At 43.2% G+C, this 12,500-nt stretch overlaps 1 protein-coding gene across 3 annotated transcripts in view; it reads right to left on the minus strand.

The window, feature by feature from the left end:
• The window catches only part of LOC135102654 (phosphatidylcholine:ceramide cholinephosphotransferase 1-like), a 67,567-nt gene that overhangs the window by 22,371 nt on the left and 32,696 nt on the right, over positions 1-12,500 (minus strand). The gene's annotated exons all lie outside the window — the stretch shown is intronic.

The raw sequence follows: 12,500 nt of genomic DNA on the forward strand, positions 1-12,500 counted from the left end.
ATCTCTCTCTCTCTCTCTCTCTCTCTCTCTCTCTCTCTCTCTCTCTCTCTCTCTCTCTCTCTCTCTCTCTCTCTCTCTCTCTCTCTCTCTCTCTCTCTCCAACTTAAGATTCCTAAGACCCACCACTTTCTCACCAGTTACCTCATCCACACATTCCCCCACAATTCATTACAACAGTTTACTTTCTTTTCCTCTTTCTCCTCGTTTTCTTCCCCTTCCTCTTCCTGTCATCTCAAACCTCATCCATAAACTCTCTCTCTCTCTCTCTCTCTCTCTCTCTCTCTCTCTCTCTCTCTCTCTCTCTCTCTCTCTCTCTCTCTCTCTCTCTCACCTTAAGCCCAACACACTTCGCACGTCAATTATTAAACTCAGTCTCTTACGTAATCGATCTTCACTATAAGCTATGTTGCGTAAATCTGGTGCCAGTAATTATTAATCTTGTTCTTTTCTTATGTATTGCCAGCTTCTGTTTCATACGTAAGCGGTACACACACACACACACACACACACACACACACACACACACACACACACACACACACACACACACACTTGTTCAGCGCTTCATTACAATATTTCATCCTTGCGTTCCTTCCTTCTTTTTGTTTCGTATCTTCCACGTCTCTCTCTCTCTCTCTCTCTCTCTCTCTCTCTCTCTCTCTCTAGGCCTCAACCCCCACAATATAGGTCCAGTATCCCTCCCTCCCTCCTCCCCTCCCTCCCGTCACCTCAGCGTTCCCCCCATGGCAAGGGCGGCGCGAGGCAAGGCTAGGCTAGGTGAGTCGAGGCTGTGCTGTGCCGTGCCGCGTCACAACACAAGGCCCCGCGAGGCTTGGGTTGGGGGATCCGGAAGCTGCGATTCTGACTCAGTTACGATTACACAAAGGTAGCACAAAGGAAGGAGGATACCAGGACATTCTTTCAAGCCTTTATGACTGTTTTGGGATGACGCGTTAGGTTAGGAATTTGGAGGTTGATAGTGAAGATGTCTATACGCATACACGTACATTGTGATGTCATACACAAAGAACAAACATCAGTGTATTTTTCGACTTTAATGACTGTTTTGTGATACGATACGTTCATTTACATAGTTAGATGAGTGAAAATGAAAGTTGTTATCCAATGATATGCAAAACACATACACTGCCATACACGAAGAACAAACATCAACAGTTTTTATTCTTTATGGCTTTTAGGATGTGATACATTAGTTTGCAAAGTTAGAAAAGTGAAAATGAAAGTGATTGTCTATCTACACACACACACACACACACACACACACACACACACACACACACACACACACACACTGCCATACACAAAGAACATCAGCACAGTTTTCGATTTTTATGAATGTGTTGTGATAAGTTACAGAGAGAACAGTACAAATGAAAGCTGTTGTCTGTTAAGCACACACAAACAATGGATATTATCACCACAGTTCTAAACCTTTAAGAGGCTTCTGTGATTAAGTTGCGTTTTGTAACTTAAGCAATACATGAAACGAGAAGAAAGGACATATCTGCTGTCCATCCACACACACACACACACACACACACACACACACACACACACACACACACACACACACACACACACACTGTACCTTTCAACCCTTACGAGACTCTGTGATAAGCAACACTATCTAATCTACGTATTATTATGAGATACAGGATAAAATAGACGAAATTTGTCACACACACACACACACACACACACACACACACACACACACACACACACACAGGAACAAACACGATAACGAGACACTATGTGATAAGCTACCACCATTATTTAATCTGAATGAAGAGATTTGGGAGTGCAAAGACTAAGGTTGCTTTTATTTACACACACACACACACACACACACACACACACACACACACACACGGTAAGACACACACACGGTAAGACACACTGCAACAATGCCAATGACGCCACAATGACAGTTCTCAGATACTGCCTTTTGTAGGGAGGAGGAGGAGGAGGAGGAGGAGGAGGAGGAGGAGGAGGAGGAGGAGGAGGAGGAGGAGGAGGAGGAGGAGGAGGAGGAGGAATACAAAGGAAAACAAAGGAAAGCCAAACAGCAACAGACCTTTTGGTCCTTGCAAGGCTGTTTGGTAACTACTTCTAACAGGAGGAACAACAACAACAACAACAACAACAACAACAACAACAACAACAACAACAACAACAACAACAGGAGGAGGAGGAGGAGGAGGAGGCACTCAGTGATTGAAGGGACACTGCTACTGAGGGGAGGTGCAAGGAAAATAACTGGTACAGTACCCCCTTCTCTCTCTCTCTCTCTCTCTCTCTCTCTCTCTCTCTCTCTCTCTCTCTCTCTCCTGATAGCCACGCCTTCGTCAACCAAGTCATCGCTAAATTTTCGTCCGCACTGAAGCACATGGCTGGGAACGAAAGCTGGCGAGAGAGAGAGAGAGAGAGAGAGAGAGAGAGAGAGAGAGAGAGAGAGAGAGAGAGAGAGAGAGAGAGAGAGAGAGAGAGAGAGAGAGGGCGGGGGGAAGGAAGACGATGTGAGAACGAAAAGGAGTGAAGGCGGGAGGGAGAGAAAGCTAAGAGAGAGCGAGAGAAGGAGGGAGGGTGTGTTTAAAGAGTCTGGTGGGAGGGAGTCAGTGTGGGGCAGGGAGGGAAACAAGGTCAGTGTGTTATGAAGCTAAAAACACAAGGCAGGAAGGAAGGAAAGCACGGAGAGGGTACGAAGGAATGAGAAATGAGGCGAAGATAATTGAAGAAACAGGAAAAGGAGGAGGAGGAGGAGAGGCACAAGGTCGCTTCAAGCCTGAGAAACCATTGTAAAGAGGAACCTGAAGGAGGAGGGGGAGGAAGAGGAAGAGGAGGAGGACGAGGAGGACCCCTGCCCGAAAGATTAACAATAGGAAGCTGGGAGGAGGAGGAGGAGAAATGAATAGAGGGAAAAGGGGAAGTATGAAAAAGCAATAGCTGTTTTTAGAGAGAGAGAGAGAGAGAGAGAGAGAGAGAGAGAGAGAGAGAGAGAGAGAGAGAGAGAGAGAGAGAGAGAGAGAGAGGTGGCAAGAGGGAGTGAGAGACGCACGCACGCATACAACCAAGGACGAAGAGAGAGAGAGAGAGAGAGAGAGAGAGAGAGAGAGAGAGAGAGAGAGAGAGAGAGAGAGAGAGAGAGAGAGAGAGAGAGAGAGAGAGAGAGAGAGAGAGAGAACAAAGTTTAAAGAGCAAAGAAAGAGATAAAACACATAAATTTAAACTCCCAAGAGGCGAGATGTGACAGAGAGCCATCACACCGCGCAACCTACCTCTTCCCTCCCTCCCTCCCTCGCCATTGTCACGTGTTGGCTGCTGGCACCACTCCCTCGCCTGACTGGGAGGAGGAGGAGGAGGAGGAGGAGGAAGGGAGCGTGGGTGGGTGTGAGTTTGTGAGGATTGTGCCAAGTCGAGGTAGAGGAGGAGGTAGTGAGGTGACACGTGTGGTAGTGAAGAAGGAAGATGAGGTCGCCTGCACAAGCACACTTGACACTTCGAGAGAGAGAGAGAGAGAGAGAGAGAGAGAGAGAGAGAGAGAGAGAGAGAGAGAGAGAGAGAGAGAGAGAGAGAGAGAGAGAGAGAGAGAGAGAGAGAGAGAGAAACCAGACAGGAAGCGAGACAAACAAACCACACAAATCTGTCTGAACAGACAGACAGACAGCACAGACAGACAGACAGACAGACAGACAGACAGCACACACACACACACACACACACACACACCACCACCACCACCACCACCACCATAGCCACACCTTCCCAGTCAGTCAGTCTGCAGAGGGCGGGAAAAGGGCGCTGAGTGGGGGTGTTGGCGGTGGCGGTGGTGGCGGTGGCGGCGGTGGTGGTCGGCAGCGCGGCGCCACTCTCAGGTAAAGCAACACACACACAGCTCATGAAAAGCCCACCTGCCAATGACTCCCCTGCCTTCCCCATGACGTCATCACTACGGAGAACAGATACGCGGGGTAGGGGGAAGGTAATGGGAGAGAGGGAGAGGGTTTGTTTTTGTAGTAGTAGTAGTAGTAGTAGTAGTAGTAGTAGTAGTAGTAGTAGTAGTAGTAGTAGTAGTAGTAGATAGGGTAAAAATATTAACGAAGTGATGTAGCAATAATGGGAAGAAAACAAAAACCAAACACAACAACAACAACAATAATAATAATGATAATAATAATAATAATAATAATAATAATAATAATAATAATAATAATAATAATAATAATAATAATAATACCACGAACTCAATACAAATTAAAGTTGAAGTAGATCGTGGTACGTGTCTTCAATTTTAAAGCAAGTGGGGGTCTTTAAAAAATTCACTTCATTCCAAGTACTTGACTCTACTTCAGACAAGAATGTACCATCTCTCTCTCTCTCTCTCTCTCTCTCTCTCTCTCTCTCTCTCTCTCTCTCTCTCTCTCTCTCCACACACACACACACGCACACGCACACACACACGAACATCAATTCGGTCAGTGTACAGGAGAGAGAGAGAGAGAGAGAGAGAGAGAGAGAGAGAGAGAGAGAGAGAGAGAGAGAGAGAGAGAGAGAGAGAGAGAGAGAGAGAGAGAGAGAGAGAGAGAGAGAGAGAGAGAGGAAATGCACTGAACAGTTCACTGTGTTCCCTTTTTCATTTATTTATTTTACTGTTCTTGTGTGTGTGTGTGTGTGTGTGTGTGTGTGTGTGTGTGTGTGTGTGTGTACGTGCAAAGATGAGAGGCATTTGGCGGGCAAGGCTTAACAAGTGGTACTCTCGCCAGCTTCACCCCCTCTCCTCCTCCTCCTCCTGCTGCTCCCATTCCCGCAGTCACCGAGACATCACTAATCCTGCTACTTAACCCTCGCTGCCAGTCCCTCCTTGACCAACACCGCCACCATCAGTCTACACCAATGCCACCACCACTACCCCCACTTCTAGGCCCGTGTACTGAAACGTTTCTCTCTCTCTCTCTCTCTCTCTCTCTCTCTCTCTCTCTCTCTCTCTCTCTCTCTCTCTCTCAACGACTATTTTCCGGGGCCACAGAGATGAAATTTTGTTAATCTGCCACTAGAATCGTAAAAATATCCTTAAAAATGCGTGTAACTTCAATTATTAGAGCCTTTTGAGTGTAATGGAGGTGCGGCACAAAAGATTTCAGGATATGGTCTCTAGTACAGTGCTGCTAACATTGCAACCATTAACACACATTCTACTTCTACTACTACTACTACTCCTACTACATGTACCTTTCCTTTTAAAACCTTACATACTCTGCTATTCAACTACCAGAAATGAAGATATGTGTATGTACTGGTGTGTGTGTGTGTGTGTGTGTGTGTGTGTGTGTGTGTGTGTGTGTGTGTGTGTGTGTGTAGTCGGTGGATACACAGGATTTTAGCCAAGATCTTCAGTTCTATTTTTGTCTAGCTCAGTCTTACAATCTTGGACATTACTTGCTCACACCACTACCTCGCTTCTGTCAATGTTCTCCACTTGTGAAGCTGAATTTCTGAGTTTTTTATCTACTCTGGGGCACACTTCTTAATCTTCCCTCATCCCTTTACCAGAATGCCATATCTCTTCACATTTTTCAGATTCCCTTCACTGCCTTAACCATCGCAAGTATAGTCATTTGGGGGAATTAATGACCCGGACCTTTTAGGGGTAAAAATCGAACGCCCCCCTTTGGGGGGTTTGAACACTCCTAAATTGAAATCTCTCTCATATGTAGGTAGAAGAAGTATTGAAGTATTTTCTGTATTTTTTTTGGATTTCCAAAATGAAAAATATAAGTATGAGATCAATTATCCCAAAACCATGGAAAAAAAGTTTGTCCAAACATTTTTCAAGTTTTACTCAATAATAATTTTTTGCCCCCTAAATTATTTTTCGCTTTCCATCGGGGTAAAATATGAATCCTGGGGTGAAAAGTGACCATCCTATGTGTTTCCTCAATGATTCTACTGTCCCCACAGTTTGGGGGGAGGGGGTCAATGTGGGGCCAATTATGACCAAGTATGGGGTAAATAATGACCAAATTGTCATATTCATTATTTACCCCCCATTCACTTTTTACCTCAACTTTTTTTTTCCCCACATATGATTTTTTACCCCAATCTTGGACATTTTTTACCCCCCATGATTTTATTCACAACATAATTTATGTATATATATATATAAATATATATATTCTGGTATTCTAGTCTCCGGAACAATTGATAAAACCTGATCTAGGAACTATACTGTGTAATATAATCTACTAAATTCTATTTCCAGAGTAAATAGACGGGTGCATTTAACATAAGGCTATCACAGTATCATCTAACATCTATCAGAATGGTACGGACCTATAAAAAGAAAAAGAAACAATATAATGAAGTTACAATTGCAGTAGCAATTAATGAAGTAATGGCAGGATCATCTATCAAGAGAACTGCTAAGAAATATGGAATGAGTAGTGGAATGTTGTGGAACCGTGTCCAGATGAAAAAATGTAATACTGAGCACAAGGATAATAGGGTAATTGATATATGTATATGGTTTTCAGTTGTAAATGAACCTAAAATGGATATATACTGTACAAATGTAATATATATACTGTGTAAAATATTATTGGGGTAAGGTGACGAAGACCTTTACAAATGATGATGACGACGATGACATTGAAAAGGTAGAAGTTGACTTCCTTCAGCAAAAGGCATTTGGTAGTAACCCACATGACTGGACGTGGTGCGAAAGACCAGTAAAAGACATTGAAGTATTAGAGTCACAGTACATATTTTATGGACCTGTGCTCCCAGAAATCAAAAAAGGAGTTTTCATTTTCCCTGATGTAGAGGCAAATGACTGTCTTCTTCGTCGTAAAAAGGAAGGGCTCTGTTAATTAATTTTCTTAACAGAATGGAACTGACCTAGTACTAGGGACTTCTGATCTTTCTAAAATTTCTGATTGGGGCAGAGCAAACTTGGTATTGTTCAATGCCTCAAAAACTCAATTCCTCCATCTATCAACTCGACACAATCTTCCAGACAACTATCCCCTCTTCTTCAATGACACTCAACTGTCCCCCTCTTCTACACTGAACATCCTCGGTCTGTCCTTTACTTATAATCTGAACTGGAAACTTCACATCTCATCTCTAGCTAAAACGGCTTCTATGAAGTTAGGTGTTCTGAGACGTCTCCGCCAGTTTTTCTCACCCCCCAGCTGCTAACTCTGTACAAGGGCCTTATCCGTCCATGTATGGAGTATGCTTCACATGTCTGGGGGGTTCCACTCATACTGCTGTTCTAGACAGGGTGGAATCAAAAGCTTTTCGTCTCATCAACTCCTCTCCTCTAACTGACTGTCTTCAGCCTCTCTCTCACCGCCGCAATGTTGCATCTCTTGCTGTCTTCTACCGCTATTTTCATGCTAACTGCTCTTCTGATCTTGCTAACTGCATGCCTCCCCTCCTTCCGCGGCCTCGCTGCACAAGACTTTCTTCTTTCTCTCACTCCTATTATGTCCACCTCTCTAACGCAAGAGTTAACCAGTATTCTCAATCATTCATCCCTTTCTCTGGTAAACTCTGGAACTCCTTGCCTGCTTCTGTATTTCCACCTTCCTATGACTTGAATTCCTTCAAGAGGGAGGTTTCAAGACACTTATCCACCAATTTTTGACCACTGCTTTGACCCTTTTAGGGACTGGCATTTCAGTGGGCATTTTTTTTATTAGATTTTTGTTGCCCTTGGCCAGTATCCTTCCTACATAAAAAAAAAAAAAAAAAAAAAAAAAAAGGGTCATTATTTACTCCATTAATTTTTTCCCCACATGATTTTTTTTTACCCCAAAATTGTCATTTTTTTTCACTACAGGCAAATTTGCCAAATTTTCAAATAACTCAGTTTGTTTAGTGATTATTAGAGAAAATTCATCTCTATGAACTCTATTAGAATCCAAAGGAATTATAATTTAGAGAAGTTTCAGCCCTTTTATTTTTTGCCCTCGCAATTAATTTCTTACCCCATTTGGGGGCAACAAATGATTCTGTCTTTTTCAGTTATTAAGAAAAAAATATAAAGATTAGAACAAAATACGGTACAACATTGAAAGCACAACAAAATTATACATATCTTACGGTATTTGTTTTTTTTCTAAGGCAAGTATTAAAAGGCTACAGGTTGATGTTAATGAAAACTTTCATTTATTCCCCCAAATGACTATATATGAATTATCTCAAGGTCCTTAACTCTTAATAATGGTAGCTTTCCACTTGTGTTTGGTACCTCTAAATTGCACAATCTTTACAAATCTTAAGTGTAACCATTTTCCAGAACAGTAAGCCTTAACTAACGCAACCAAATAAATTCTTTCAGGTCTTTCACTGTTAATAACGGAAGCTTTCCTCTGGTGGTGGGGTACAAAGCTTTAGCTTGCAAAATATTTCCAACCGATTATAAGTGTACACATTTTTTTTTTCAGAGCCTTTACTTCACCGCAAGTAAATGATTTCTTTTGGGTTCTTTTGCTTTAATAATGGTAGTTTTCCTCTATTCCGGTACGTATCTTTACCTTACAGTCTTTACAACCCATGGAAAGTGCACACATTTTTTTTTTTCCAGAACCTTTACTCCATTACTCCTTCGCAAGTAAACTAATTTCTCTTGGGTCCTGTTTACTTTAATAATGGCAATTTTCCTCTAATGGGTACGAAGCTTTAACTTGCAGTCTTTAAAACCCATGACAAGTGTGTTAAGACTTGGCACCACTTCAGCTGATACTCTCCACAATATCTCGCTTCCTTCAAAAATTTCCTTCTAGTGAAGATATCGCGACAGTTAACCTACATATTTTGTTTTTATCACAATTATTTGGTAATACCACCAACACTTCTAAATTCATTAAATTAGTTGACACTCCTACTCATCAATTACTGTTAAGTCCCTCTATCAGATTTACGGTGATTACAGACAGGTTATCTCGAATCATCCAAGTTTTTTTTTTTTTTCTTCTTTTAACTGTCCAATTCACAAAACTAACTTAACATACTTATCACTTACCAGTAACCTAGTAAGTCCCCCTAGTGACTCATACATAAGGACGACTGACAGGTTATCTCGAATCACTTATTAAGTCCCTTTCTTCCTTTAACAGTCCATAATTATGTTCAACATAAACAACATTTTCAACTGGATCTCATTCTACTTTGCACCAACTCCAAACACATCTTCACCTTCAGCTTCAATATCCTTATTCCCTATTTTTATCTGGAATATAAACTCAGGTACTCACTGCCTACTTCTGTATTCCCTCCTACCTTTGACCTGAACCGTTTCAAGAGGAAGATTTCAAGACAACAACTCTCAAATTTTGGACAATCCCTTTGACTGTAATCTTACTTCAAAAATCTTGTATAACGATTATTTATCCTTTCCTTCTGTCATACAATAAAATCAAGAACACACGCAGTAACTGAAGCAAAAACTAATCTTTGAGAGAACCCGACTTGGCAACTTCCTTACTTCCTTCCCTCACGACATATATAACAAATCAAAAACACACGCAGCAGCTGAGGCAAAGACTGATTTTTGAGAAAGGGAACCCGACTTGGCAATGCAACTTCCTTCCTTCCTTGCTTGGGGAAACTTGATATCTTGCAACGGTTATCATCTGTCTGATATTTTTTTTTTCTGCCCAGTGCAGTGTAGTAGCTTCCTTGCACCCTTCTAAAGCTTTACAATTCCCCTGTGTGTGTGTGTGTGTGTGTGTGTGTGTGTGTGTGTGTGTGTGTGTCGTGTTGTATAATTCTCTCTCTCCTCTCTCTCTCCTCTCCTCTCTCTCTCTCTCTCTCTCTCTCTCTCCTCTCTCTCTCTCTCTCTCTCTCTCTCTCTCTCTCAGCTGCGCCACCACCAACCATCACCGCCCCAACATTCCAGTTTTACTCAAGGCAGTACGAGGAAGGAGGATGAGGAAAAGGATAAGAAGGAGGAGGAGGAGGAGGAGGAGGAGGAGGAGGAGGAGGAGGAGGAGGAGGAGGAGGAGGAGGAGGAGGAGGAGGAGGAGGAGGAGGAGGAGGATGAGAATTGCACTAGCAATTTTGTTTACTCAAGACGTCTCTCTCTCTCTCTCTCTCTCTCTCTCTCTCGTCTCTCTCTCTCTCTCTCTCTCTCTCGTAGTAGTAGTAGTAGTAGTAGTAGTAGTAGTAGTATGTAGCAGTAATTGAATCCCTAGGATAAAAACATGACCAAAAAACAGTAACAACAGTAACAACAAGAGGCATTTGGCGTATGTAAGTTAAGTGGAGATGGACGGGACAGGGGGGAGGTGGAGAAAGGACAGGGGAGGAAGTTTGTGATTCCTCCTCCTCCTCCTCCTCCTCCTCCTCCTCCTCCCAACTAACGCTCGTGACCAGTTTGAGAGGACCGGTTTTTCTCCTGGCTTGGGGGCGGGGAGAGAGTGGGAGAGGGAGCGAGGGAGAGGAAGGTGGTGGTGGTGGTGGGGAGAGAAAAGAGGAGAATCCGCAAAAAAATAAAATAAAATAAATAAAAAAAAATAAAAATAAGGTAAAGGAAAGAAATGACGGAGGTGAAGACAGATAATCAATAAGAAATTAATAAATCTGAGAAACAAGAAGGGAAGGAGAGGAAAAGAAGAACGGAGGAAAAATACGAGCTTAAAAAATGCTGATTAATCGTTCAAGAATGAAATAATCAGAGAGAGAGAGAGAGAGAGAGAGAGGAGAGGAGAGAGAGAGAGGAGAGGAGAGAGGAGAGAGAGAGAGAAAGCGTCTCCTATACTGGAAACACCTAACAGGGATTGCTAACCGTCGAGGATAGGAAAATTTTGAAAAACCGAAGGAAGTAAGAAGAGGCATCGAGGGCTAAGAGAGAGAGAGAGTGAGAGAGCGAGGAGAGCGAGAGCGAGAGAGAGAGAGACGACGAGACGAGAGAGATGAGAGAGAGAGAGAGAGAGGAGAGAGAGAGAGAGAGAGAGAGGATGGCAGAGCACCGGACCTGAATGCCAATTTCCTGCTATTGAATTCCCTTGCTTTAAAAGGTCAAACAAGCTGGGTAGGTAAATGATCTTTGCCTTCCTCCCAGTAAAGATGAGAGACGCAACCATCACCACCACTAATAACACTACTATCACTGCTTACTAACACCATCCCCAGCACCCACAAACACCACCACTCCAACAATGTTTCATACCTCACCAGTCATCACAGCTTTAATCTCATCACGTCACTGTCTCTCTGTCTGCCTTGCCATCGCCACCACTACCCTCCACCACCACTAACACCACCACTGATCACGGGTTTACTGATTGACTAACACCATCCCAACACCACCAATGCCACTACTTCAACAATGTTTCATGCTTCACCACTCATCACGGCTTTAATCTCATCACGTCACTGTCCCTGTCTGCCTTGCCAATCACCACCTTCACCAATAAAACAACTCCTGCCACTGTTTACTGACTGACTAACACCATCCCAACACCACAAAACAACGCCACTCCGACAATGTTTCATGCTTCACCTCTCATCACGACTTTAATCTCACCACCTCACTGTCTGTCTGTGTTTCTGTCTGCCTTGCCTCCGCCACCACCATCACCACTGTATATTGTGTTAGTCTTGGCCTTGTCATTGTTCGTTACTTAAGGATCAGAACCCTTTGCCTTTCACTATCACTACTGCACGTATTTCAGTCTCACATCACTTCACAAATGTCATTCATTATTACTCACCTGATGTGCTATTCTCACGTTCACATACACTACAGCACGGTCATGTCGCCATTCAATGCCACTCACCATCTTTCACAATCTGCACCTTTCTCAGTCACACACACTACTACACTGTCATTCATTACTCATGCTATCAATTCTAATTGCGACTCACTACAACAGCGTGACCACAATGTTATATGTACTACACTCACCATCACGTGTACCATTCTCACAATCAGGAACAAAATTAGTAACCCACTATCACTCCTGCTGCCGTCCGTCACAAGTCGTCACGTGCTTGGCTCTGCTAACACTACTAGGCACTGGCATTCATTCACCATCACGGAGACACTCAAGTGCTGGCACCGTCCGCGATGATGCACCACTTTCCATCACCACTCATCACCTACTATGCTCCCTCATCACCTTAACTTTTCATCACCACCCCATCAAACATTCATCACCTACTATGCTGCCTCACCACAACTCAAAGTCCTCATTTCGAGCGTCTAATTTTCGCTTCACCCTCGCTTTCTTGTCTGAAGTGACACCGAGACTTGGAAGTGAAACGAGATACTCTTAGGATTTTTTTTTTTTTTTTTTTTTTGTCGTTCCTGCATCTTTAAACTTTCTCACGGTTTTTCTTCGGCATGTAAATAGGAATGTGGATCGACTAAATACCGGATATGAAGCTCTCATTTACTGCCTCATATCACTACCACCAGTGCCACTGCCACCGCCACCCACGACATCTCTCACGGTCTAGTGCTCATCTGG

Source organism: Scylla paramamosain, chromosome 8 (assembly GCF_035594125.1).
Source record: "Scylla paramamosain isolate STU-SP2022 chromosome 8, ASM3559412v1, whole genome shotgun sequence".
NCBI classification, from domain to species: Eukaryota; Metazoa; Arthropoda; class Malacostraca; order Decapoda; family Portunidae; genus Scylla; species Scylla paramamosain.